The following is a 26908-nucleotide window of genomic DNA, read 5'->3' as shown; positions in this document are numbered from 1 at the left end:
CTCTACATGCTTTGTAAGTAGGAAAACCTGCAAAATCGGCAGTGTATCAAATACTTGTTCTACCCACTGTATATGATACTTTTTGATGTATAGTAACTCAAGTAGGCTGATTACTAAAATGTATTTTAATGACACTGAGGGGCAGTGTTTTTACAGCTAATGCCGGTTTGCCTGAGGCTGATGCCATGCAGGTGTTTGTACACATGCATGTACACACACTCATTCAAATTAACGCATACAAGAACACACACATACATGTAATAGTGCCAGACATACACACAAACATATACAGTTGGCATTGCTGTTATGATTTTAGTTGTCCTTGAAGTCCTTTGTTTTTTTCTCTTTAGTTCATTTTCTTGGTGCATTGGGGGGTTCTTGGGGGTGGGGAATGCAATTAATTGTATTTTTTATTCATTTTCTTCTGGGGGGGACTGTGGGAGGGGTCTCGAATGGTTGAGGGACAGCTATTGGGGAACTGTGGGGAGATCTTGGAGGGTTCCGGTTCACATTTTTTGTCCTGGTGGGAGATCTGTCAACGTGCCCTTGAGCCGGGCATTAACCCTGGATGCTTCTGTGTGTCGCTCTGAATGGGAGTCTGTTGGATGACTGGTGTGGTGTAGTTGTTGAACGGCTTCACTGCAATTATATTGTATGTTTCGGACATTCAATAAAAAATAAAATAAAATAAAAATATTATTTGAAGATCAATTTCCTATGTTTCTTCATTGAGACAATCATGGGGCTTGAATTTTCAAAAATATAACATTTCCTCCATTGAGCGACATTAGCTCCTTTGGGAGCGAGCAGGAAAAGAGAGAGAGAGCACATGTGAGTTAAAATACAACAATGGGAGAAGTTTCGGTCTTAAAACAGAGAAAGCAGGGCCCAAAAAATATAAACACGTTGTAAAGTGTTGGTAACATGTTTAATGAACTGAAATAAATGATCCCAGAAATGTTCCATATGCACAAAAAGCTTATTTCTCAGAAAAGTTTGGCACAAATTTGTTTACATCCCTATTAGTGAGCATTTATCTTTTGTCAAGATAATCCATCCACCTGACATGTGTGGCATATCAAGGAGTGGATTCAACAGCATGATCATTACACAGGTGCACCTTGTGCTGGGGACAATAAAAGGCCACTCTAAAATGGGCAGTTTTGTCACACAACACAGATGTCTCAAGTTTTGAGGGAACGTGCAATTGGCATGCTGACTACAGGAACGTCCACCAGAGCTGTTGCCATTGAATTTGATGATCATTTCTCTACCATAAGCCGCCTCCAACGTCGTTTTAGAGAATTTGGCATTACGTCCAACCGGCCTCACAACCACAGACCACATGTCACCACGCCAGTCCAGGACTTCCACATCTGGCTCCTTCACCTGCAAGATCGTCTGAGACCAGCCACCCGGTCAGCTGATGAAACTGGGGGTTTGTACAGCCAAAGAATTTCTGCAAAAATGTCAGACACCGTCTCAGGGAAGCTCATCTTTATGCTTGTCGTCCTCACCAGGGTCTTGACCTGACTGCAGTTCGATGTTGAAACTGAGGTCAGTGGGCAAATGCTCACCTTCGATGGATCACACAAAAGTGTGCTCTTCACGGATGAACCCCGGTTTCAAATGTACCGGGCAGTATGGCGTTGTGTTGGCAAGCGGTTTGCTAATGTCAACGTTGTGAACAGAGTGCCCTATGGTGGCAGTGGGGTTATGGGATGAGCAGGCATAAACTACGGACAATGAACACAATTGCATTTTATTGATGGGAATTTGAATGCACAGAGATACCGTGATGAGATCCTGAGGCCGATTGTTGTGACATTCGTCCGCCGCCATCAGCTCATGTTTCAGCATGATTAATGCACGACCCCATGTTGCATGGATCTGTACACAATTCCTGGAAGCTGAAAATGTCCCAGTTCTTCCATGGCCTGCATACTCACCAGACCTGTTTGGGATGCTCTGGATCAACATGTATGACAGCGTGTTCCAGTTCCTGCCAATATCCAGCAACTTCACACACACATTTCACAGTCTTTTTAAACAGCTTTTACACTAAAAAGGCATTATCAGTGTTATTCCAACTTCATAGTGTGGAAATATCATGTTTTTGACAGCTGTTGTACAAAAACCCCTAGAGTCGTTTGACGCACCTGTGCGTCAAATCTAAATAACGTTCGATGCATCTCAATCCACCACATCCACCAATGTCACACTTCTGCATCTGCGGTGAAAGGTGGCAGAGCTAGACAGATGTTTGTCCACACGTTGAGACATCCCAAAAATCGGTCTTCTCACGAAAACATCTTTAGCATCGGTTTGACCTACCATTCTATGGAAAGGGTGGGAGTCTCAAGAACACGATGGCTGCCTCCGTTTTGCTCTATGGACCCCGCAAGTGTCAGGGGACTCACCTGAATTTGGTACGGTCGATGTGGCAACTTCTGTTTGTAGCGTCTGAACCATTTTGGGATACAAACTAATGTGACCCCACAGTGGAAAGGGACATTCTGACAAACACGATAATGGTCTCCGTTTTGCTCTATGACCCCCACAAGTGTCACTGGACTTATCTGAAGGTAACATTTTTTCTGGAAGTATGAAGGTAGTTTTGTGCCTACCTCAAAAAGTGGTTAATGTGTTATTCAATGCGTTTCTCTGGGCTGTAGAAGTAAAGACCAAATTCAATTTTATCAAATATTTTTTATATCTAAAGGGGACCTACAATTCTAAATCAGTTAGCCAAATGATGGATAGTATGACCATCGTAAAACAATTCCATATGTCTACCCCCACCCCAATGGCTTAGACTTTAAAGAGTTCATGGTTGAATTATATGCCTTATGCTGAACCCCCAGATTAATGTGTATTACGAAGTTGGCTAAATCAATCCACAAGTCGCTCATCCATTCTACTGATACGCAGTTTTAGATCTGAAATATTTAAGTAACAAATGACAGCTATCGATTCTTTGAACTGTAACTTGAAACAAGGAAAACTTGAAATAGTTTGACATTTTTCATGAGTCACATTGTGACAGACTGGATGAGTGCAATGGTGCACCCTTTGGTCTCTCAACCCAATTGAGCCCCTTAAATCCTGGGCAGGTAGTGAGGTGGAGTGGGGGAAATTGGACGCAGCTTTGAGCAGTGGCACACAGTCCCTTTGATGCATTACCCAGCCAAGCTCTGAATGATGAAGCTGCCAGTCACTCCCCCCATCCCTGCTGTACCCCCTCTCCCTGCCCCCTCTGTGGAAAATGAATTACAGTGCACTCCCAGGTGCTGTTGCATAATGTCCCATCCCAGCTGCCACCTAGCTGTGTCCTGTACGTTCCCACATGGAAAAGAGCAGATATCGAGACGACATCGGAGCAGCAATTGAGAGAATCCCTCTGGAGGACCCCATCTCAGATAGAAGAACACGTGTGTGTGTGTGACAATATTTATGACTATCCATACAGTAGGTGTTACTTCCTCTCAGAGGGTGTGTGTGTGAATATGCTGAAAGTACTGATACAGTGCAGCACCATTAGGTCTTAACCATTCATGGTTCTTACTGTACTGTATGTATGGAATGCTAATACAAATATGCAGATTCATATTCTTCAACCTCAAGGGAGAAATTAATCAAAATCCAGGTTTGACTCTACAGAAACAGCCACAAAGGGAGGACAAGAAGGATTTCTGCTTTTCCTGCAAATGGCGTCACATGAAGGTGATCTGAATAATACCCTGGCTGGGGAAACAGCTTGGGAAAAAGTCTGCAAGGCTGTTTGTTTTGTAACACTGCCTCTCGCTTATCTTTAATTGGCTATGTCAATGACGAACACAACACAAACGGTGGAATCTGATTAAATTGAAGATGTAGCTTCAGGTATTATGCTTCTGAATTCCTCAGACTTCAATGCAACTCGACCAAATCAATGGAAATGCCATGGAAACACGTGGGGTAAAGATGCCGTGAGGGAAATATCCTGAATCTCCACACTGCCCCCAAGGGGTGCTGTGGTGAGTCAGAGCAGCAGGGAGCTTCTACATATATGCACGGCAGCGATGCTTTAATAAAAGCCTAGTGAGGAGACAGGCCCTTCTCCCTGAGGGGCTTCTCTGGCTCTGAATCATATGTAACACGAAGAGAGAGAGAGAGAGAGAGAGGACCCTTGCATTCAACAACTTACTGCATCATCCCCCTGCCAACCACCACCCAGCTCCCCTGCATGTGAATCTCTCACAAGACAATATTCCCAGACTGAGTAAGATGTATTTTTATTCAATACGGTGCAGTTCGCTGCCAAATCACTCACCAGAACCAAGACGTTTAGCCACTATTTGGGTCATTTTCTCCTAGAGGAAAGGGAAATCATCACAGCAGCTGCCAATAGAGGAAGATAACATGCTGATTACTATCTGCTCAGAAGAAACCTTTCCTCCCCCCAACATATTTATTGGGCTACATGGGAGAGTAACAGAGGTGGTTCGGTGAACCAAGCTCACGTGTTGTGTAACCTTGCCTGAGACCTGAAAACTTAGCTGCGAGAGCTAATGGCTACCCACTGGGCACAAACTGGTTGAATCAATGTTGTTTCAACATAATTTATCAAGTTATTGTAACTTGGATTACATTTTACATGAAATGTTCATTCGATTTGAAAAAAGTTGTTTTGAGGGTGAATTTTCTAACACAGGATTATGTCATCATTGTAACTAATTATCAACATAGACACACCTTGTTTAAAATATGTTGAATTTGTACCTTTGAAACAATGTCAGATGTTCAATGTCATATCCACTATGAGAATATATATATATATATATATATATATATATATATATATATATATATATATAGGCAGCACCTACTTCTGGATAGTTGATCTATCTACAGCTATTCATTTGGCCTCCCATACAGGGTTTTAACCAAGCTCAGACGTGCTTAGCTTTGATATTTGTTACTGACAACAACCAATGTGCTATCATGAGAAAGAATATTGAGATATCTATTAATAACTACATATATTCACTATTGCTACTGAAGTCATTCAAAAGGGTAGGTTTAGCCACTTTGGGCTAGGTGGGATGCGTCCCACCTCACTAACATCCGGTGAAATTGCAGAGCGCGAAATTCAAAATACAAAATTCGTAGTATTAAACATTCATGAACATACAAGTGTCCTACATCATTTAAAAGCTTAACTTCTTGTTAATCCAGCCGCTTTGTCAGCTTTCAAAAAGGCTTTACGGCGAAAGCATACCATGCGATTATCTGAGGGCAGAGGCGTCACGAAAGTCAGAAATAGCGATAAAATAAATGACTTACCTTTGAAAATCTTCCTCTGTTAACAATCCCAAGAGTCCCAGCTATATCACAAATGGTCGTTTTGTTCGATAAAGTCCTTCTTTATATCCCAAAAAAGTCAGTTTAGTTGGCGTGCTTGATTCAGTAATCCACCTGTTTCCCTCGTTGAAAATGCATACAATGGAATCCCAAAAGTTACCAATAAACTTTGTCCAAACAAGTCAAACAACGTTTCTAATCAATCCTCATGTACCCTAATATGTAAATAAATTATAAAATTCAAGACAGAGAATAGTATGTTCATTACCGGAGATAAATAACGGAGTGTGCGCCCTCATCAATGAGCGCCACAATACTACAGTCAAAAAACAAGCCTGAAACTCTTTCTAAAGACTGTTGACATCTAGTGGAAGCCCTAGGAACTGCAATCTGGGATGTATTCCTTTGATTTTCCCATAGACAGCCATTATAATGAGTGGTGAGCTCAAACAAAATAATTCCGGATGGATTCTCCTCGGGTTTTTGCCTGCCATATCAGTTCTGTTATACTCACAGACATTATTTTACAGTTTTAGAAAGTTTAGAGTGTTTTCTATCCAATACTACCAATTATATGCATATCCTAGATTCTGGGCCTGAGTAACAGGCAGTTTACTTTGGGCACCTCAGTCATCCAAACTTCCGAATACTGCCCTCTAGCCTTAATAAGATCTAACAGAGCAAATTAAATGTAACCTTACTTTATAAGTCATATATCAACAATGATACTATTTAGGCCTATGTAACATTTGCAAAGGCATCATTGTTTCAAATCAACCCAGGGTTTAATTAGGGCTAGGCATCCCGTCAGCGGGACACCTGTCAACAATTTCCGGTGAAGTTGGAGGATGCGCAATTCAAATAAATAATCTAGCTACATACAAGTGTTTTATATCGGATAACCTGTTATGGCTAGGGGGCAGTATTTTCACGGCTGGATAAAAAACGTACCCGATTTAATCTGGTTACCACTCCTACCCAGTAACTAGAATATGCATATACTTATTACATATGGATAGAAAACACCCTAATGTTTCTAAAACTGTTTGAATGGTGTCTGTGAGTATAACAGAACTCATATGGCAGGGCAAAATCTGAGAAGGTTTCATTCAGGAAGTGGCCTGTCTGACAAGGTGTCGTTCTTGTCTCTGTTTATTGAAGAGTGAGGATCTTAGCTGTCCCGTGACACTTCCTACGGCTGCCATAGGGTCTCAGAAGGCGGTAAAAAGCTGAATCGTGGCTTTGCAGGCTCTGGCTGAAACAAAGTAGCGTGTTTGGGTAGTGGCTGGTTACAGTACTGTGAGACTCAGGCTCGTGCCCGCGTCGACCGAAAGCTTTGTTTACTTTCCTCTGTTTAGCTAAATGGACATTCCCGGTCGGAATATTATCGCTTTTTTACGAGAAAAATGGCATAAAAATGGATTTTAAACAGCGGTTGACATGCTTCGAAGTACGGTAATGGAATATTTAGATTTTTTTGTCACGAATTGCGCCATGCGCGCGACCCTTATTTACCCTTTCAGATAGTGTCTGGAACGCACGAACAAAACGCCGCAATTTGGATATAACGATGGATTATTTTGGACCAAACCAACATTTGTTGTTGAAGTAGCAGTCCTGGGAGTGCATTCTGACGAAGACAACAAAAGGTAATCAAACTTTTATAATAGTAAATCTGATTTTGGTGAAGGCTAAACCTGCCGGGTGTCTAAATAGCTAGCCCGTGATGCCTGGGCTATGTACTTAGAATATTGCAAAATGTGCTTTCACCAAAAAGCTATTTTAAAATCGGACATATCGAGTGCATAGAGGAGTTCTGTATCTATAATTCTTAAAATAATTGTTATGCTTTTTGTGAACGTTTATCGTGAGTAATTTAGTAAATTCTTAGCAAATTCCTCCGGAAGTTTGCGGGGGGTATGCTAGTTCTGAACGTCACATGCTAATGTAAAAAGCTGTTTTTTGATATAAATGTGAACTTGATTGAACAAAACATGCATGTATTGTATAACATAATGTCCTAGGTGTGTCATCTGATGAAGATCATCAAAGGTTAGTGCTGCATTTAGCTGTCTTCTGGGTTTTTGTGACATTATATGCTAGCTTGAAAAATGGGTGTCTGATTATTTCTGGCTTGGTACTCTGCTGACATAATCTAATGTTTTGCTTTCGCTGTAAAGCCTTTTTGAAATCGGACAGTGTGGTTAGATAAAGGAGAGTCTTGTCTTTAAAATGCTGTGAAATAGTCATATGTTTGAAAAATTGAAGTTTTTGTATTTTTGAGGAATTTGTAATTCGTGCCACGCCTATCATTGGATATTGGAGCAGGTGTTCCGCTAGCGGAACGTCTAGATGTAAGAGGTTAAAAGCTTAAATTCTTGTTAATCTAGCGGCATTGTCCAATTTACAATAGGCTTTACAGCAAAAAGCATGCCATGCGATTGTTTGAGGATGGCGCTCCACATCAACATATTTTTGAACCAGCACAGGCTTCAAAAAATCACAAATAGCGATTAAATAATCACGTACTTTTTGAAAATCTTCATCTGATTTGCAATCCAAAGGGTCCCACCTACAACATGCATGGTTGTTTTGTTTATATCCTAAGAAGGCAGTTTAGTTGGCGCCATCGATTTGAGTTCAACATGCAGACAAAGGAATCCAAAATGCTACTGCTAAACTTTGTTAAAACAAGTCAAACTACGTTTCTATTTAATCCTCAGGTACCCTAAAATGTAATTAAACTATCATATTTAATACGGAAAGACGTATGTTCAATAGAAAAGTAAAATTAGCAAGTGCGCATTGTCTTCGTCGCGCACCAACAGACTGATATCCAACTGTGACTCCCAGTACCAAAACTCAAAATTCTTCCTCGTTTTGGAAGAAACAAGCCTGAACCTTGAACAAAGACTGTTGACATCTAGTGGAAGCGCAAAGGACCCATAGCTTTCCATTGTAAGAGCATGGGATCTCCAAAAAAAAATAATCCGGTTGGTTTTTCTTTGGATTTTCTCCTACCATATCAAGTGTGTTATACTCATACAATATTTTCTATCCAATGGTACCAATTATATGCATATCATGGCTTTTGGGCCTGATTAACAGGCTATGCTTTCAAGCATTGGTTGATTTCAAGTGTAATCTTCAAGTTAATCATTAATATGTTAGATTCACTTCTCCATCAAAAATCCAAGTGAAATAATAGGACTAAATCAAATCAAACTTTATTTAAAGTGCATTTTAAGTTAGATTAAGTCCTATTCTTCACCTTAGCTTTTTGGTTGAAATGGAGAAGTTAATCCAACATATTCATTATTAATTTGTAGACATACTGGAATTAAAAACTAAGTCAGTGGCACAAGAGACACATCTCCTTCAAATTAATTATTCATATGTTGGATTTACGTCTCCAACTTAAACAAAAATGAAAGTCAAAGAATTGGATTAAGACAGTGGCTCAGATAAAACTTTCCAAGCATTAAATATCCTTTAAATGTTGATATTTGGTTGCATGGTCAACTAAACAGAATTCAATATTACTTTTGTAATACAAATCAAATCAAAGTTCATTTGTCACGTGTGCGGAATATAACAGGTACCTTGTAAAAACAAATGTAAAAAAAGTTATTAGGTGAACAAAATGAGTACAGAAATAAAAACAACAGTAAAAAATAACATTGGCGAGGCTATATACAGTAGCGAGGCTACAGTATGTGGTGAAGATGAAGCACTAAATAACTTATGTTAGTAAATTGTGACCTTCTTGTCTTGATGTTTATCAACTTAAATGTTCTAATATAAAAGATTGTAAAGTAGAGATATGAAGATAAAAGTGTACCATAGAAAATATAATATTTTGACTCTATTTTCAAGGGCGTAATATGTCAAAATGTATTTCTCACTTTGATATAAAATGCACTTTTATAATGGAACATCACTTCTCTTTTGACAGCTATGAACCTGGCAGTTTGAAAATGTCAAAGTATAATTTTGAGTGCACAAAATCACACGCAGAAGATGTATCCATCTTAGCCATCATACTGTGTTGATTTTGACCCCAGAGGCATAGTTATGATCATCGATCAAAGGTGGTTTATTAAAGTCTTCATATGTATCAACGACATCTAAATTACTGTTTAGTGTTTCTATATCAATATATTGTGCACTTAAAAAAATATATACTAATCATTAGCGATAATTTGACCCAAGCCAGAAACACCTACTTCCACATATAGTAATTTAACAAATAGGACATTTATTTGAATCAAGGTTTCTATGGAGACATAATAACAAGTTATCCATACCATTAGAGGGTGGAGGGGGACCTGTATAAGTGATTTTTAACAGATACAGTGTCACGGCTGTCGAAAGGAGCGGACCAAAGTGCAGCGTGGTTGTAGTTCCACATTTTTATTAAATCCGTCAAACTTTGCAATACACAAATAACTGAAAAGGACACAACAAACCGTGACGCAGAGAGAAACAAACACTACTTAAAATATAATAACCCACAAAACCCAGGAAGAAAAACCCCTACTTAAATATGATCTCCAATTAGAGACAACGAGGACCAGCTGCCTCCAATTGGAGATCAACCCGCCAAAAAAACATAGAAATTGAAAACTAGAACTAAACATAGATATAGAAAACATAGAACAAAACACCCCCTGTCACGCCCTGACCTACTCTACCATAGAAAATAACCTCTTACTAGGGTCAGGACGTGACAGTCCCCCCCCTGAAAGGTGCAGACTCCGAATGCAACATAAAACAACAAAAGAAACCACAAAACAAAAGGGAGGGCAGGGAGGGTGATAATTGTCTATGGCGGCTCAAAAGCAGTCCACATAAGCAGAGGAGGAGGCGGCTCCGGTTCGGGGCGTAATCCCCGCTCCACCCGCTGATCCCTCTGCTTTAGTACCACCGGACTGTAGATCATCGCTGGAGGTTCCGGGCTGCAGGCCGCCGCTGGAGGCTCCGGGCTGCAGGCCGCCGCTGGAAGCTCCGGGCTGCAGGCCGCCGCTGGAGGCTCCGGGCTGCAGGCCGTCTCAGGAGGCTCCGGGCTGCAGGCCGTCTCAGGAGGTTCCGGACAGTGGACCGTCACTGCAGGCTCCGTGCCATGGATCGTCACTGCAGGTTCCGTGCCATGGATCATCACTGAAGGCTTCGTGCCATGGATCATCTCTACAGGCTCCGGGGCATGGATCATCCCTACAGGCTTCTTGCCATGAATTATCCCTACAGGCTCTGGGCCATGGATAATCCCTACAGGCTTCTTGCCATGGATCAACCCTACAGGCTTCGGACCATAGATCATCACTGGAGGCTTCATTCGTGGAGCTGGAATAGGTCTCACCGAATTAGGGAACGTCGCTGGGAGTTCTGGACTAGGGAACGTCTCTGGAGGCTTCCTTCGTGGAGCTGGAATAGGTCTCACTGGACTAGGGAATGTCGCTGGGAGTTCTGGACAAGGGAATGTCGCTGGAGGCTCTGGACTGGAGTGCATCGCCAGAGGCCAGGTGCGCAGAGCAGGCACAGGGTATACTGGGTCGTGGAGGCGCACTAGAGATCTGGACTTTATGGCTGGCACAATCCATCCTGGCTGGATACCCCCGTAGCCCGACAAGCGCGAGAAGTTGTGACAGGTCACACAGGTTTGTGTTGGTGAACTGGGGTACCGTGCGTAGAGCTGGCGCAGGATAACCTGGGCCGAGAAGACGCACCGGAGACCAGGAACGCTGAGCAGGCATACTCCTTCCTGGCTGAATGCCAACTCTAGCACGGCACCTGTGAGGAGCTTGCACCGAGCGCACCGGGCTGTAGCTGCGCACTGGCGACACAGTGCGTATCTCAGCAAAACATGGTGCTTGCTCGATCACTCGCCCCCCACAGTAAGCACGGGGAGTTGGCACAGGTCTCCAACCTGACTCTGCCAATCTCCCCGTGTGCCCCCCCAAAATACATTTTTGGGGCTGCCTCTTGCACTTGCCTCGCCGTTGGTATCGTGTCTCCACCTGCTTCCCGGGCAGGCTGTTGCATCTCTCCAATACCTGCTCCCAAGTCCAGTCTATCCTTTCCTCCAACTCCTCCAGCGACCAGGATACCATCTCCTCCCGGGCACGCTGCTTAATCCAGTCCTCCTGCCCACGCTGCTTGGTCCTTTGATGGTGGGTTATTCCGTCACGGTTGTCAAAAGGAGCGGATCAAAGTGCAGCGTGTGTTTCGTTCCACATATTTATCTAACCTCTATGGGCTAGGTGGGACGCTTGCGTCCCACCTACTCAACAGCCAGTGTAATCCCGTGGCGTGATATTCAAATACCTTAGAAATGCTATTACTTCAATTTCTCAAACATATGACTATTTTACACCATTTTAAAGACAAGACTCTCGTTAATCTAACCACACTGTCCGGTTTCAAAAAGGCTTTACAACGAAAGCAAAACATTAGATTATGTCAGCAGAGTCCCCAGCCAGAAATAATCAGACACCCATTTTTCAAGCTAGCATATAATGTCACATAAACCAAAACCACAGCTAAATGCAGCACTAACCTTTGATGATCTTCATCAGATGACAATCCTAGGACATTATGTTATCCTCTTGACGTTACCCTAGGATAGGGGGCGCCAAAGCGCATTTTGGAAAAAATTCGTGCCCATTTTCAACAGCCTACTAATCAAACTCAGAAGCTAGGATATGCATATAATTAATACCTGTGGATAGAAAACACCCTAAAGTTTCTAAAACTGTTTGAATGGTGTCTGTGAGTATAACAGAACTCATATGGCAGTCAAAACCCCGAGACCGATTGAAACAGGAAGTGGAATTCTGAATTGTGGACTCAACTTTACGTCGTTGCCTATTAATCACACCGTGAGCTATCGTTCATTGAGCACTTCCTATTGCTTCCACAAGATGTCGCCAGTCTTTACAAAGTATTTTGAGCCTTCTACTGTCGAAACTCAGTGAATGACACGCATTGGAAATTGGTCACAGGGGGAGGGCCATCACCATTATGACGCCGGCGGCCCTGTCTACCCCCACATTTGGAAACGTTTTGAAACACAATACAATCGTCCCCCTCGAATCTTATTGGCTCTCTTGTTGAAACAGGCCCTGAAGATTTATGTTATACAACGTTTGACATGTTTGAACGAACCTAAATGGGAAAAAAATGTTTTATTTCAAAACGGCTGTCCCGCGACCGGCAGAGCATTTGGATACAGCATTCAGGTGCGCTAACAACAGCAAACTAATGGAACATAAAGGATGGACTTTTTCGACCGAAAATACATCTGTTGTGGACCTGGGATACCTGGAAGTGCTTTCTGATGAAGACAACTAAAGGTAAGCGATTATTGACAATATTATACAAGATTAGATGCGATTGTTCCAAGATGGCGCCGAGCTCGGTTTACTAGCTAATTTTCTGAGTATCGCATCCCCTTTTATCGCTAAGTGTGATTACCCAGTAAAGTTATTTTTAAATCTGGTATGACAGGTGCTTTCAAGAGATATTCATCTATAAATCTTAGAATGACAATATTACATTTTAAAAATGTTTTCGAATAGTAATTCAGTAAATTGTAGCACTGTTTCCCTGGATGCATTTGACGGGAAAATAGTTAGTCAACGTCAGACGCCGATGTAAAATGCTGTTTTCATATATAAATATGAACTTTATTGAACAAAAGAATGCATGCATTGTGTAACATGATGTCCTAGGTGTGTCATCTGATGAAGTTTGTAAAAGGTTAGTGCTGCATTTAGCTGTTTTTTGGTTATTTGTGATGCATGTGGTTGGTCGGAAAATGGCTATGTTGCTGCTTTTACGATGGACTCCTCTAACATAATCTAATGATTTGCTTTTCCTGTAAAACCTTTTTGAAATCGGACGACGTGGGTCGATTCAGGAGAGGTGTATCTATAAAACGATATGAGACAGTCCTATATTTGAATTTTTTTTAAATTAAATTTCATTATGCTAATGTCGCTAGGAGTTTTCCCTGGATTTTGATCCCGCATACGGGACGGGACGCTGGAGAGGTTATACAATACATGCATGTTTTGTTCAATTAAGTTCATATTTATATCAAAAACCAGCTTTTTACATTAGCATGTGACTAGCATGTGACTAGCATTCCCACTGAACACTTCCGGTGAATTTACTAAATTACTCACGATAAACGTTCACAAAAAACATAACAATTATTTTAAGAATTATAGATACAGAACTCCTTTATGCACTCGCTATGTCCGATTTTAAAATAGCTTTTCGGTGAAAGCACATTTTGCAATATTCTGAGTAGATAGCCCGGCCATCACAGGCTAGCTATTTTGACACCCACCAAGTGTGGTACTCACCAAACTCCGATTTACTATTAGAAAAGTTTGATTACCTTTGCTGTTCTTCGTCAGAATGCACTCCCAGGACTTCTACTTCAATAACAAATGTTGGTTTGGTTCCAAATAATCCATAGTTATATCCAAATAGCGGCGTTTTGTTTGTGCGTTCAAGACACTATCCGAAGGGTAAAGAAGGGTGACGCGCCCGACGCGTTTCGTGACAGAAGATTTCAAAATATTCCATTACCGTACTTCGAAGCATGTCAAACGCTGTTTAAAATAAATTTTTATGCGATTTGTCTCGTAAAAAAGCGATAATATTCCGACCGGGAGTCGTTGTTTTCGTTCAAAGAGAGAGAATGTAAACATGGTGTCGGCTCGTGCACGCGCCTCCAGTCTCATTGTCCTCTGATCGACCACTATCCAAATGCGCTAATGTTTTTCAGCCATGGCCTGCAAAATCACCATTCATCATTCTGGCGCCTTCTGAGAGCCTATGGGAGCGTTAGAAAATGTCACGTTATGCCAGAGATCCCCTGTTTTGGTTAGAGATGATCAAGAAGGCCAAGAAATAGTCAGAGAGAGCGCTTTCTGTTTGGAATCTTCTCAGGTTTGGGCCTGCCAAATGAGTTCTGTTATACTCACAGACACCATTCAAACAGTTTTAGAAACTTTAGGGTGTTTTCTATCCAAATCAAACAATTATATGCATATTCTAGTTACTGGGCGGAGTAGTAACCAGATTAAATCGGGTACGTTTTTTTAATTTTTTTGTCACGAAACGCTCCGGGCGTGTCACCCTTCTTTACCCTTCGGATAGTGTCTTGAACGCACAACAAAACGCCGCTATTTGGATATAACTATGGATTATTTGGAACCAAACCAACATTTGTTGTTGAAGTAGAAGTCCTGGGAGTTCATTCTGACGAAGAACAGCAAAGGTAATCCAATTTTTCTTATAGTAAATGTGAGTTTGGTAAGTACCAAACTTGGTGGGTGTCAAAATAGCTAGCCATGATGGCCGGGCTATCTACTCAGAATATTGCAAAATGTGCTTTCACTGAAAAGCTATTTTAAAATCGGACACCGCGATTGCATAAAGGAGTTCTGTATCTATAATTCTTTAAATAATTGTTATGTTTTTTGTGAATGTTTATCGTGAGTAATTTAGTAAATTCACCGGAAGTGTTCGGTGGGAATGCTAGTTCTGAACGTCACATGCTAAGGTAAAAAGCTGTTTTTCGATATAAATATGAACTTGATTGAACAAAACATGCATGTATTGTATAACATAATGTCCTAGGAGTGTCATCTGATGAAGATCATCAAAGATTAGTGCTGCATTTAGCTGTGGTTTTGGTTTTTGTGACATTATATGCTAGCTTGAAAAATGGGTGTCTGATTATTTCTGGCTTGGTACTCTGCTGACATAATCTAATGTTTTGCTTTCTCTGTAAAGCCTTTTTGAAAGCGGACAGTGTGGTTAGATAAAGTAGAGTCTTGTCTTTAAAATGCTGTGAAATAGTCATATGTTTGAAAAATTGAAGTTTTTGTATTTTTGAGGAATTTGTAATTCGCGCCATGCCTATCATTGGATATTGGAGCAGGTGTTCCGCTAGCGGAACATCTAGATGTAAGAGGTTAAAAGCTTAACTTCTATATGCTAGATGGGATGCTAGCGTCCCACCTGCGGGACACAGCCAGTGAAATATCAGGGCGGAAAATTCAAAAACAACAAAATGTCATAATTCAACTTTCTCAAACATATGACTATTTTACACCATTTTAAAGATACAATTCTCGTTAACCTGTTAGGGCTAGGGGGCAGTATTGACACGGCTGGATAAAAAACATACCCGATTTAATCTGGTTACCACTCCTACCCAGTAACTAGAATATGCATATACTTATTACATATGGATAGAAAACACCCTACATTTTCTAAAACTGTTTGAATGTTGTCTGTGAGTATAACGGAACTCAAATGGCAGGTCAAAACCTGAGAGATTCCTTTACAGGAAGTGGCCTGTCTGACCATTTCTTGAACTTCTTTTCCATCTCTATCATTTACTAAGGATCTCTGCTCTAACGTGACACTTCCCACGTCGTCCATAGGCGCTCAGAGCCCGGGAAAAAACAGAATGTCGTCATTCCAGCCCCAGGCTGAAACACATTATCGCCTTTCTCAAGTGGCCGATCAAGGGACACTGGGCTTATGCGCGTGACCCCGACCGCCCCGCCTTTGGGATTTTTTCCTCTGTTTGCCGAAAAGGAGATTCCCTGTCGGATTATTATCGCTTTTCTACGAGAAAAATGTCGTAAAAATTGATTTTAAACAGCGGTTGACATGCTTCGAAGTACGGTAATGGAATATTTAGAATTTTATTGTCACGAATTGCGCCATGCGCGCGACACTTCTTTACTATTTCGGATAGTGTCTGGAACGCACAAACAAAACGCCGCTATTCGGATATAACGATGGATTATTTTGGACCAAACCAACATTTGTTATTGAAGTAGCAGTCCTGGGTGTGCATTCTGACGAAGACAACAAAAGGTAATCAAACTTTTATAATAGTAAATATGATTATGGTGAGTGCTAAACTTGCCGGGTGTCTAAATAGCGAGCCCGTGATGCCTGGGCTATGTACTTAGAATATTGCAAAATGTGCTTTCACCAAAAAGCTATTTTAAAATCGGACATATCGAGTGCATAGAGGAGGTCTGTATCTATAATTCTTAAAATAATTGTTATGCTTTTTGTGAACGTTTATCGTGAGTAATTTAGTAAAATGTTAGCGAATTCCCCGGAAGTTTGCGGGGGTATGCTAGTTCTGAACGTCACATGCTAATGTAAAAAGCTGGTTTTTGATATAAATATGAACTTGATTGAACAAAACATGCATGTATTGTATAACATAATGTCCTAGGGTTGTCATCTGATGAAGATCATCAAAGGTGAGTGCTGCATTTAGCTGTCTTCTGGGTTTTTGTGACATTATATGCTGGCTTGAAAAATGGGTGTCTGATTATTTCTGGCTTGGTACTCTGCTGACATAATCTAATGTTTTGCTTTCGTTGTAAAGCCTTTTTGAAATCGGACAGTGTGGTTAGATTAACGAGAGTCTTGTCTTTAAATGGCTGTAAAATAGTCATATGTTTGAGAAATTGAAGTAATAGGATTTTTAAGGTTTTGAAAATCGCGCCACACGCTGGCAGTGGCTGTTACGCAAGCGTCCCGCCTAGCCCATAGAGGTTAATATAACCACATTGTCCGATTTCAAAAAGGCTTTACAGCGAAAGCAAAACATTAGATTATGTTTCGAGAGTACATAGACAAAAATAATCGCAAGGACATGTGTCAATAAAACCCAAAACACAGCGAAATGAAGCACTAACCTCTGACGAGCTTCATCAGATGACACTCCTAGGACATTATGTTACACAATACATGTATGTTTTGTTCGATAAAGTTCATATTTATATCCAAAAACAGCATTTTACATTGACGTGTGATATTCAGAAAATGTATTACCACCAAAACCCCCGGTGAATGTGCACATCAATTTACAAAAATACTCATGATAAACGTTGACAAAATACATAACAATTATTTTAATAATTATAGATAGACTACTCCTTTATGCAACCGCTGTGTCAGATTTTAAAATAGCTTTACGGAGAAAGCACATTTTTCAATATTCTGAGTACATAGCTCAGCCATCACGGTGAGCTATTCAGACACCCGCCAAATTTGGGGCAACCTAAACTCAGAATTAGTATTAGAAATATTGTATTACCTTTGCTGATCTTCGTCAGAATGCACTCCCAGGACTGCTACTTCCACAAGAAATGTTGTTTTTGTTCCAAATAATCCATATTTATGTCCAAATATCCAAAATACGTTTTGTTCGTGCGTACAGATCACTTATCCAAAGGCATAACGCGCGAGCATGGAACGAGAGACGAAAAGTAAAAATGTTCCATTACCGTACTTAGAAGCATGTCAAACGTTGTTTAAAATCAATCTTTATTGTATTTTTAATGTAAAATTGCGTTAATATTCCAACCAGACTATAGCATATTCATTCAAGAAGTAAAAGAAGGAGGGGCGCGCTCGCGGGACCAAGCATATCCAATCCCTTTGTTGCCAGGCAGACCACTCAGTAAGTGAGCTCCTATTATCTGCCCAGTGACAGGAAAATGCTCAAACCACTTTCTGAAGGCTTTAGACAGCCAATGGAAGCCTTAGGAAGTGCAACGTCACCCCACAGACACTGGAGCTTCGATAGAGAATCAAAAGAAGAACTACAATTCTCAGACTTTTCACTTCCTGCTTGGATTTTCCTCAGATTTTTGCCTTCCATATGAGTTCTGTTATATTCACAGACACCATTCAAACAGTTTTAGAAACTTCAGAGTGTTTTCTATCCAAATACTATTAATATGCATATTCTAGTTTCTGGGCCAGAGAAGCAACCTGTTTAAATTGGGTACGTTTTTCATCCGGCCGTGAAAATACTGCCCCCTAGCCCAGACAGGTTAAAAACCTTTCTAGCGCAGGCATTCTGCTAGCGACCCACCTCGACAACATCCAGTGAAATTGCAGAGCACAAAATTCAAATTACAGAAATATAAATATTTAACATTCATGAAAATACAAGTTGTTATACATCAAAATAAAGCCTAACTTCTTGTTAATCCAGCCGCTGTGTCAGATTTAAAAAAGGCTTTACAGCAAAAGCACACAATGCGATTATCTGAGGACAGCGCCCCGCATACAAAAGCATGAAAAACTTATTTCAACCAGGCAGGTGCGCCACGAACATCAGAAATAGAGATATAATAAATGCCTTACCTTTGATGATCGTCTTCTGTTGGCACTCCAAAAGTTCCCAGATACATCACAAATGTTCCTTATGTTCGATATTGTCCTTCTTTATAGCCCCAAAAACTCAGTTTAGCTGGCGCGCCGCATTCAACAATCCACCGGTTTCCCTCCTTCAAAATGCATACAAAATGAATCCCAAACGTTACCAATAAACTTATCCAAACAAGTCAAATAATGTTTATAATCAAATGTAAGGTACCCTAATATGTAAATAAATGATAACATTTAAGATGGAGAATCGTTATTTTATTTACCGGAAATAAGCAACAAAGAACGCGCTCTCATCCATGCGCCTGAAAACACTACAGCCAAAATAGGAGCAACTTAGAAAAACTACAGATTCTAGCTCATTTTTCCAAAAACAATCCTGAAACTCTTTCTAAAGACTATTGACATCTAGTGGAAGCCCTAGGAACTGCAATCTGGTAGGTGTTGGCCTCATAATAAACATGAAAGCCATTGGAAACAGTGGAAGGCAGAATATTTCTTTTTTTGCGATGTTTGTTCTCGCGGTTTTGTCTGCCATATCAGTTCTGTTATACTCACAGACATTATTTTAACAGTTTTAGAAACTTTTGAGTGTTTTCTATCCAATGATTCTGATTGTATGCATATCCTAGCTTCTGGGCCTGAGTAAAAGGCAGTTTACTTTGGGCATCCTTTTCATCCGGACGTCAAAATACTGCCCCCTAGCCTAGAGGTTAACTTCTTGTTAATCCAACCGCGTTGTCAGATTTCAAAAAGGCTTTACGGCAAAACAATACCATGCGATTATCTGAGGACAGCGCCCCACATCAAAATACTTTTTCAAACCAGCAGAGGTGTCACAAAATCCCAAATAGCGATAGAATAAATCACTTACCTTTGAAGATCTTCCTCTGTTTGCAATCCCAAAGGTCCCAGCTACACAATGAATGGTCGTTTTGTTCAAAAAAGTCCCTCTTTATATCCAAAAAGTCAGTTTAGTTGGCGCCATTGATTTCAGTAATGCACTCGTTCAACATGCTTACAAACAAATCCAAAAAATGACTGGTAAAGTTTGTCCAAACAAGTCAAATGATGTTTTCTAATTAATCCTCAGGTACTCTTAATATCTAAATTAACAATTCAATTTAAGACGGAGAATATTATGTTCAATAGGCAAGATAAATAACGATGAGCGCAAACCTCATTCATGCACGAAACAAGACTACTTTTCTACTGAGGGACACCTTGGAAAAACTACAACTACTCGTTCATTTTTCAAAAGACTTGACATCTGGTGGAAGCCATAGGAACTGCAATCTGGGTCCTATCTATTTGTTTTTCCCATAGGCAATCATTGAAATGGCCTGTGACCTCAAAAAAAATGTCTGGATGGATTTTCCTCGGGTTTTCACCTGCCATATCAGTTCTGTTATACTCACAGATTTTTTTTTAACAGTTTTAGAAACTTCCAGGTGTTTACCATCCAATACTACCAATTATATGCATACAGTGGGGGGGGGGGGAAAGTATTTGATCCCCTGCTGATTTTGTACGTTTGCCCACTTACAAAGAAATCAGTCTATATTTGTAATAGTAGGTTTATGTGAACAGTGAGAGACAGAAAAACAACAAAAACATCCAGAAAAACGCATGTCAAAAATGTTATAAAATGATTTGCAGTTTAATGAGGGAAATAAGTATTTGACCCCTCTGCAAAACACTCCCTTTAAGAGTGTGCTCCTAATCTCAGCTCGTTACCTGTATAAAAGACACCTGGGAGCCGGAAATCTTTCTGATTGAGAGGGGGTCAAATACTTATTTCCCTCATTAAAATGCAAATCAATTTATAACATTTCTGACATGCGTTTTTCTGGATATTTTTGTTGTTATTCTGTCTCTCACTGTTCAAATAAACCTACCATTAAAATTCTAGACTGATCCTTTCTTTGTCAGTGGGCAAACGTACAAAATCAGCAGGGGATCAAATACTTTTTTCCCCCACTGTGTCCTAGCATCTGGGCCTGAGTAACAGGCAGTTTACTTTGTGCACATCGTTCATCCGAACTTCCGAACACTGCCCCCTAGCCTTAATTAAAGACCAAAATTGGTTAAAGAAAATTGTGAAAAATAAAAAATTATACCGGTTTCATTTAAGGAAAAAAAAGTCATCTGTCTGAAAAATTGTTGGGAAAATATTTCCAATTCCATGGCACATGGTTTATGAACTGATACAAAAAAACGCTGGATTCAAAACTTTGAGTTTGTCCATTTAAATGATTATACAAAATTCTTGCAACTGATAGAAAAACACCAGTCTCAACATCAACAATGAAGAGGCAACTCTGGAGATGCTGGCCTTCTAGGAAGAGTTCCTCTGTCCAGTGTCTGTGGTCTTTTACCCATCTCAATCTTTTAATTTTATTGGCCAGTGTGAGATATGGCTTTTTCTTTGCAACTCTGCCTAGAAGACCAGCATTCCAGAGCCGCCTCTTCACTGTTGACGTTGAGACTGGTGTTTTGTGGGAACTATTTAATGAAGCTGCCAGTTGAGGACCAGTGAGGCGTCTCTCAAACTAGACACTCTAATGTACTTGTCCTCTTGCTCAGTTGTGCACCGGGGCCTCCCACTCCTCTTTCTATTCTGGTTAGAGCCAGTTTGCGCTGTTCTGTGAAGGGAGTAGTACACAGCATTGTACAAGATCTTCAGTTTCTTGGCAATTTCTCACATGGAATAGCCTTAATTTCTCAGAACAAGAATAGACTGACGAGTTTCAGAAGAAAGTCTTTGTTTCTGGCTGTTTTGAGCCTGTAATCAATCCCACAAGTGCTGATGCTCCAGATACTCAACTAGTCTAAAGAAGGCCAGTTGTATTGCTTCTTTAATCAGAGAAACAGTTTTCAGCTGGGCTAACATAATTGCAAAATAGTTTTCTAATGATCAATTAGCCTTTTAAAGTGCTAAACTTGGATTAGCTAACACAACATGCCATTGGACCACAGGAGTGATGGTTGCTGATAATATGCCTCTTAATGCCTATGTAGATATTTCACCAAAACAATCCGCCGTTTCCAGCTACAATAGTCATTTACAACATAAAAAATGTCTACACTGTATTTCTGATAATTTTGATGTTATTTGAATGGTCAAAAACAAGGACATTTCTAAGTGACCCCAAACGTTTGAATGGTAGCATTATATGTAACATTATTTACATGTGCAATGATGTTTTTGATAAGAATTATTTTTATATTTAGCTATTTTATGATGTACATTTTTCCAATCGTTTCTTCTTGCGGTCATACAGTATCTACAGTAAAGCATGTAAAATATGTTGGTAGTATGAGGTTTAATAATATAAAATAATGAAATGGTCATTTGACAAGAAAGAAAAATAAATGTATTTCCATAGCATCAATGTTGTAATAATACTGTGTTTTGGTAGCCTAGTGCCTTACTGTGTCTTAATTATTGTTAATTCACCATGAAATAAAAGAAATTGTTAACTTTGAGAAAAACACATTTAAGTAGAATACCTGGTCCTTTCGCATTATTGAACTGGTATATTACTTTTCATGTATTGTGGAAAAAGTTATGGCCCAACAGGGGCATAGGCATGGGTGGGCCTGGGTGGACACAGGCCCACCGATTGCCAGGCCCACTCAATCAGATTGAGCAAAAACCAAAAAAAATACATTATTATTAAAAAAATACTCCTCAGCACCCCTACTTTGCCCATCAAATGAATTTCTGGCTACGCCCCTGTGGTTCAATAACCACAGTGATGTTCAAATGTGCTTTTTTGCTGTAGTCAAGGTCCTATGGTACTGTAATAGCCTGAGGAATGTAAGGGTTACAGTAGTTGTAAGTCTTTAATGTGAAAATAAGTGGCTGATATTTAATGGCTGTCATTTTAAATCAGGCATGATGTGGGGCTGCAATTTAACAGAAAGCTGAATAAAATCAAATATGATTTGCATAAAGTTTCTCAAGACATCCTCTGGACAAAATATTTGTTGTTTAAACAGGTCATAAAACGTAAAACCTTATAAACACAACTCTGTATGTTTCTTTATAGTGTTCTTTATCTAGGCAATGTTATGACATGATTATGTCAGTTTCATGCTTGGTGTTTTTTTAAGATGTGTCACAATGCCTCTGGGGTGAATGACACGTTAATCAGTTATGGCACACATCACTCATGGCTATGGGCAAGACTTGTTTCTCTTGTCTACATTCTTCATATTACACTACAATGAACCAGAGATGTCTCCTTTACCACAGGATTGAGTCAGTGGCTTAATTGTGCATGTTTGGTGCACGAGGTGTGGACGGACAGAGTCAAATTGGACCTGACAAAACCAGTGGAGAATCAGGCATTTTACACTCTGATCTAAACACTGAACTGCAGAAATACTGCGGGGAAGAGTGGGGTAAGTGGAGCCAAAGGGGTAAGTTGAGCCATCCTTGTTTCTAGGAAACCATTCACAAAATGTATTATTTGACCTAATATTTATTCATTTAATGGAGTCTCTGAAGGAAAAAAACACATGGAAAAGGTGGTAAGCAAATTAGTTCCCCAAACATTATTTTTGTCAAATTAATGTATTGTGTTACAGGTTTGATGATGCTTGTATCTCAACCAGGGGTGTCAAACATACAGGGAAACAAACACAATATACTTTAAAATGACTCAAAAGAAATAGAAACAGTTTCTTGACTGTCCAGCTCGCTAATAATCACTTGACAGTCAGGGAGTATTGGAAATTCCAAAAAATATGGATAGACAATTTTTGACAGCAAGGAAATATAGCCTACTTTCAGTGCAGCTGATGCGGCACCGGGGGCAAAATTAGTTCAACACCCTTGATCTAAACCAAAGTAGATGATAAAACAATTTATATGTTTAAAGATAATTATTAAATAATTCTTCCCTGAAACGTAACTAATTAGTAATTAGTTGTTTATGTAGCATGTATAATGAATAATTAAATTATTAAACATAAGTCCAACTAGGTTGGACTGGGAGGGAGATAAATGTGTGTATGTGTGTGCCGAAGAAAATACCGAGAACAATTAAAACTGTATTTGACTCGACCTGGCTAGAACTCTGAGAAACGTATGATAGGACAGGGATTACTTCTCAAGGTTTCTCTAATCTCGGGGGAATAAACGGACAACGCTGGGTAATGATAAACAGTGGTGAGAACTCTGGGGAGGGATACAACCCACCTACTGTTTGTGTGGATGTATGTGCGTAAGTAAGAAGTGAACTATCAAATGGATGTCTTTGTATTATGGACTTCAGAGTACCCTCATGAATAAACATTTTGAATATTGAAAGCTGGGACTCTTGTTTGTTTCATTCAACCAGAATCTTACAAACTCTGGGTTGCAGACTGAGTAAATTAATTTAAGTTTATGAACATTGATAACGAAATTCACATAATGGTAGATCAATTTAAGAATGTTTTATACATCAGTTGGGGTCTCTATGAGCTTCAATATGAGGTCCTTAAAACCTGTTGTGGATAGGGGGCAGTATTTTCACGGCCGGTTTCTAAAACTGTTTGAATGTTGTCTGTGAGTATAACAGAACTCATATGGCAGGCAAAAACTTCAGAAGATTCCAAGCAGGAATGTCACGTCCTGGCCAGTATAAGGGTTAATTGTTATTGTAGTTTGGTCAGGACGTGGCAGAGGGTATTTGTTTTATGTGGTTCAGGGTGGTGTGTTAGTTAGGAGGGTGTTTGATTTATTATTTCCGGGTTTTGAGTTATGGTCTATGTTTATGTATTTCTATGTGTAGTCTAGTGAGTGTGTTTCTATGTTGAGTTAATTGGGGTGGACTTCCAATTGAAGGCAGCTGTTTGGTGTTGCCTTTGATTGGAAGTCCTATATTAGTTGGGTGTGTTTGTCTTGTATTTGTGAGAGATTATTTTTGCATTGCGTGTTTTGTTAGCCTGCAAAACTGTAATTTGTCGTGCTTATTGTTTTCTTGTTTTTTCGTGTTCTACGTTTGTTAATAAAATAAGAAAATGAACACCAACTCTGCTGCATATTGGTCCACCTTTTCGGACGACGATTTCGCTATATCGTCCTCTGACGAAGAAAGCCGTGACAAGGAAGTGGCCTGTCTGACAATTTGTGGTCCTTCTGTTGCATCTCTATCGAAATTATGGTATCTGAGCTGTTACGTGACACTTTCTAAGGCTTCCATTGGCTCTCTAAAGCCTTCAGAAACCGGATTGAGGCGTCTTCTGTCTCTGGGCAGATAACAACAGCACAGTTTGTCAGTGGACTGCCTGGTGACAGAGAGGCTGGAGATGCGCGTGCAAAAGACCCCGCCATTTTTTATTTTCGTCTTTGAATGAATACAACATTGTCCGGTTGGAATATTATCGCTATTTTACGAGAAAAATAGCATAAAAATTGATTTTAAACAGCATTTGACATGCTTCTAAGTACGGTAATGGAACATTTTGAATTTTTTTATCACGAAATGCGCTTGCGCGTTACCCTTTGGATAGTGACCTGAACGCACGAACAAAATGGAGGTATTTGGATATAACTATGGACATTTGTTGTTGAAGTAGAAGTCCTGGGAGTGCATTCTGACGAAGAACAGCAAAGGTAATCCATAATTCTGAGTTTAGTGAGCCCTGAAGTTGGCGGGTGTCTGAATAGCTAGCCTGTGATGGCAGAGCTATGTACTTAGAATATTGCAAAATGTGCTTTTGCCGAAAAGCTATTTTAAAATCTGACATAGCGATTGCATAAAGGAGTTTTGTATCTATAATTCTTAAAATAATTGTTATGTATTTTATCAACGTTTATCATGAGTAATTTAGTAAATTCACTGGAAGTTTTGGGTGGGAATGCTAGTTCTGAACATCACATGCTAATGTAAAAAGCTGTTTTTCGATATAAATATGAACTTGATTGAACAAAACATGCATGTATTGTATAACATAATTTACTAGGAGTGTCATCTGATGAAGATCATCAAAGGTTAGTGCTGCATCTAGCTGTGGTTTGGGTTTTTGTGACATATATGCTTGCTTTGAAAATGGTTGTGGGATTATTTTTGGCAGGGTACTCTCCTGACATATTCTAATGTTTTGCTTTCGCTGTAAAGCCTTTTTGAAATCAGACAATGTGGTTGGATTAACGGGAGTCTTATTTTTCAAATGGTGTAAAATATTTTGAGAAATTGAAGTTATAGCATTTTTAAGGTTTTTGTATTTCGCGCCACGCTCTACCATTGGATATTTGGCGAGGCGTTCCGCTAGCGGAACGTCTGTCCTCAACATTAACCTTTGCATGAAAGTGCATCCTTGTAGCTGTGTGGGCTAAGATTGTCAAACTGTTTGCCTTGGGGTAAGTTGAGCCAATGGCAAATTGTTTAAATTTGAGTGTTTTCTTCCCAGGAGTAACAAGTTATTATTGCTGGGATATGAGGTAGCAACAGGGCCTGGCCTATGTTACATGTGTTAAATGTTTTTAAAGTGTTAGTTAGGTGTTAAACCTGTGGTTAAATATGCTTAAAATTATTAAAATACAAAAAACTATTGTGATTGTGTTGAATTGTGTTAAGGAAAAAAATATATACATGGTTTTATGTTTTGAAAACACAATATCCTGAATTATACGTAGATATATTTGTCAAAAATAATACAATATTTCCCTTAATGGAGTGATGCTGAATGTAAAAAAAGCCTTTTAAATTACCCCCACTTCCCCTACCTCTCATTGTTACAGTGCCTTCAGAAAGTATTCACACACCTTGACTTTTTCCCCAAAAAATGTGTTACATTTATATTTTGTGTCAATCATTTAATTAAATGTATTTATAAAGCCCTTTTTACATCAGCAGATGTCACAAAGTGCTATACACTGGCCTACACACAATAATGTCAAAGTGGAATGATGTTTTAAACATTTTTACAAATTAATAAAAAATTAAAAGCTGAAATGTCTTGAGTCAATAAGTATTCAACCCCTTTCTTATGGCAAGCCTAAATAAGTTCAGAAATAAACATTTGCTTAACAAGTCACATAAGTTGAATGGACTCACATAATAGTGTTTAACATAATTTTTTTAATGACTACCTCATCTCTGTACCCCACATATACAATTATCTGTAAGGTCCCTCAGTCGAGCAGTGAATTTCAAACACAGATTCAATCACAAAGACCAGGGAGGTTTTCCAATGCCTCGCAAGGAAGGGCACCGACTGGGAGATTGGTAAAAATAAAAAAGGAGATATTGAATATCCCTTTGAGCATAGTGAAGTTAATATTTACACTTCGGATGGTGTATCAATACACCCAGTCAGTACATAGATACAGGCGTCC

Source organism: Salmo salar, chromosome ssa05, assembly GCF_905237065.1.
Source record: "Salmo salar chromosome ssa05, Ssal_v3.1, whole genome shotgun sequence".
Lineage (NCBI taxonomy): Eukaryota > Metazoa > Chordata > Actinopteri > Salmoniformes > Salmonidae > Salmo > Salmo salar.
The sequence above is the reverse complement of the archived record's forward strand: the minus strand, read 5'-3'. Positions refer to the sequence as shown.